We start from the raw sequence: 3,759 nt of genomic DNA on the forward strand, positions 1-3,759 counted from the left end.
TGTGGAGTAACCACCTCCTATTTGAATATGATATTAGTTTAAGAATTTTGTCATATACTTACAGACAAAATTCATAGGTATAGCACAAAAAACTTTTACCTACAGACGTTTTTATCCATCGTATTTAAGTTGCTTTACCTACAGTTTTTCTCTGTCACTACATGTTTTAGTGATGATTGTCAAAAGTGTAAGTATAAAACTTCAACCTATGCCTACGAATTATATCTGTCACTATAGGTGTCTATACTTACGGATTTTCTCTGTCACTATATGTTTTAGTAATGAAAGTCAAGACTGTTGGTATAAGACTTCAACTTGTACCTTCAACCTTTGTCCATCTCTATAGATGAATATATTTTTCTTATGCCTACGATATTATTCCATTGGTATACATTTGGTGATATTAAAAAAATTAAAAGAGTCACATATATACTTATTGTCCCGTTTCAACCTGTTTTACGTGGCAATAAAAAATCATAATATGAATATATAATGGAGAAATAAATTTCTGAGCACATCATTATATTAAAAATTAAAAAGTTATACAATCCAATGAAATACATCAGTTAAATATGTCAACCTACAAATAATATAACTACATATAGCATATGCATGAAAAGTCTTATAATCCTAAAAATTACACAATTTGGATCATGTCCATCTAAATAGATATAAATTGTGTTTACAGAAATTGATTCATTTCCAGTTTGTTGCATCAAAAAGAAATTGGTTGGGTAATCTTCACCTGCAAGGAATGAAAAAGACATCAATGAATGAACATAGTAACACAATGAAAAAACTCTAGTAATAAAAATTATTATACCATATTCATTCTCTTCATTACAATCTATATTTTGAGAACCAAAAGAAGTTGGGGAAGTAAAAGAATCTTGAACCTATTGAAAGCAAAAGCAAGATAATACAACTTAGTGAACTATTTTGGGTGCAAAAATTAGTAATGGTTATAGATAGGCATATCTAATACTAATTTAATGCATCAATATTAACATACTATAGTGTTGCTTCCATGTATGAAAATTGAAGTTATTAAACTATACCAATAGATCAACCATCTTCGGCCAAATCAATTACTACAAATTCACCTGAATATCGACATTTCGTTTGAGGCATATTTACATTCATAGATGTGGGTACACAAACACTGAAAAAATATATATTAATATCTTATACTACATGCATACCAACATATACATGCAAGCATATGGTATTATAATTCATAAAGCAATAGGAAGATTAAACAATGCCTGCAACAACAGAAGATAATAATAGCAAATCCTTAACACATATTGTGATGTACACAGATTGAAATCCCAACCTTCACTACCAACCAGAATGCACAACCCTTCTTTTCATGAGCATTAACAATGGTTCTTAATAATCTTCATGATAAAATCCAGCAACTCCTTACCATTGGTCTGTTAAATCAATGCACAAAAATTTTAAAATTGACTACTAGTGTGTCATAAGTACTTACAAACACGTATCTGTGGTTTCCAAAATTATTTGAAGATGGTAAAGGGACAAGGAACGTAAGTACAATATTTTTATTCTCTATAAAAAAATTCTTTGTAGATTTTGATTATCAATTCCTCATAATCATAAATTTAAGAAGAATCAAAATAAGCATTAGGAAGTATTGATGATTTTACCCATTACTCTTGGTCTCTAACTATCAAATAAGATATTTTTGGAAGATAAATTCCAAGTTTTATTATTCTTTTTGCTGCAAAAATTGATCTTGTACAATTTTTGAAGTACTGAGCAATTCCTTCATGAAAATATTTGAAGCAACTATAATTTAAAGTACTTACCAATTCCTACATGAAAACATGTGAATTAACTGTAATTAAAAGTACTTAACAATTCATATAAAAGGCGATATTACCTGCTCTTTTAGGTAGAAGGTGCCATTTCCCTTCCTCATAGTGTTGCACACATGCAGTGAGAAAGTCATCTTCCAACTTATTCCACGAACCAACTTGAATTGTCTTAAAGGCATTGCAGTGATATTATCCAACTTAACTCATGAAACTTATGCCTAACACTTAAACAAGGGCCTAATCCTACACTTAAATATAACAATTCATATAAAAATTGACAGAAAGCTACACTTAAACAAATTAAGGACAAACATTCTCCACCTTTACTGATACATTAATAGGCAATACCATATAAACAGTCTCCAATATTCAAAGATATGAAAAAATGAATGAAGATATGAAATCAACTAATTCTCAAAAACAAAGACCTATTCGCAATAATCTAAAGCACAATAAACAGAAAGTGCTGGAATTTACAAGTTGTGAGACCCTAACCTGTCACCGGTGGAAGATCAATTTTATGAGTTGTGGGACGAAACTCTAGGATTCAGCAATTCAACAGAGTTGGAACTTTTTCTGTTAATATTGAATAGAGAAGAAGTGATAAGAATAGCTGCTTGTTAACCTCGACACTAATGACGCGATTGGTGACGTTTCAGAGGCAACATGTACGACCATGATAGAACTTGTGAGGCATACCTTTGTGAACAGCGCCATTAACCATGATATCGACGATGTGATAGGTCTTGTGGTAAGTGGTGAGAGGGATTGTACCCTTCTTCCCGAAAGCGCGATAGAACGAGTCTCTTGTGCATGATCTGAAATCGTGACCAGTCGACATCTTTCCTCTCTCTCTAGGGTTTCAGTGATTCTTAGGTTATGGGGTTAGTATTTGGGGTGGGAACGACTATTGAGGCTGCACCACCGCCAATGCGCCCTTTCAAATTTGGTGTTTGCCATAGACGGTTCCTTGGAAGCTATCCCGTAGAGAATGAGAAGATAGAATTAGGGATTCTAATCCCCTTTGAAGGAAATAGAGGAGAAGAAGGGACGATGGTCTCAGGGCGCCAGCGTCGCCATTGACGGCCCCAATCGTCGCCGTCGTCGATAGCCTTGGCCACTGACGCCGCCTCTGGAAGAGAGGGAAGATGAAGATTAGGGATTTTCATTCCCTTTTAGATTTCATACGTGAAGATGGTCATTCCTTTTATTTATTTATTTGTTTTATTCCTTTAATTATATTTAATTGTATTTATGTGTTTAGGCAGTTATAGTTTTCAATTACCATATTTGATTAGGGATGACAAAAAATTTGTACCCGTGGGTAAAACCCATACGGGCACGGGTACGGGTCACAAACAGGTACCCACGGGTATTATAAACAGGTTTTTAAAAATACTCGTGGTACATACGGACAGGTACGGGTATTATAGTACCCGTATCCGCTGGTACTCGTTATTTATATGATTAATATATTATATTTAATTAAAATAAAAAATACATTATTCTAATATTTATTACACTATGTATATTTTTTCATTTTACTTTGTTTACATGTTTTATTGAGTTTGGTGGTGAAACAACCTACAAATATTATTACATGGGTAGAAACACACATGTTTTACAAAGAAAATATATATTTTTTGTTAAAAAAATGAGAACAAAAAATCACACAAATGAAAACCACCAATAAATTTAGCATTCTTGCCAAATATTCAATCAAAAGGAATAAAAATAATTAAGTTTCATCTTATTTCAAACATAATAGATGTAAAAATTTTAAAAATTATTTATAATAGAGGAAACCCGCGGGTACTCAGAAATACCCGCTCACAGGTACCCGTACGGGTACGGTGGGTATGGGTATTACTCTTCTATTTTGAAACGGATAGCGGGTAGCTACTACCCGTGTCCGCTC

The 3,759-nt window shown here is 32.8% G+C and overlaps 1 long non-coding RNA gene across 4 annotated transcripts; it reads right to left on the minus strand.

Annotated features, from left to right (window-relative positions):
- Window positions 1-529: 529 nt before the first annotated feature.
- LOC109341329 lies at window positions 530-3,009 on the minus strand. Of its 4 annotated transcripts, none has more exons than XR_002106935.1 (3): window positions 2,337-3,009; window positions 824-2,084; window positions 530-745 (listed from the first exon to the last, which is right to left on the minus strand). It is a non-coding gene; the product is annotated as an uncharacterized LOC109341329 (long non-coding RNA). The 4 variants fall into 4 exon arrangements; XR_002106934.1 differs by having other exon boundaries at window positions 824-1,436; window positions 1,907-3,009; XR_002106933.1 differs by having other exon boundaries at window positions 1,337-3,009.
- Window positions 3,010-3,759: the final 750 nt, after the last annotated feature.

The sequence above is a fragment of the Lupinus angustifolius genome, unplaced genomic scaffold, assembly GCF_001865875.1.
Source record: "Lupinus angustifolius cultivar Tanjil unplaced genomic scaffold, LupAngTanjil_v1.0 Scaffold_434, whole genome shotgun sequence".
NCBI classification, from domain to species: Eukaryota; Viridiplantae; Streptophyta; class Magnoliopsida; order Fabales; family Fabaceae; genus Lupinus; species Lupinus angustifolius.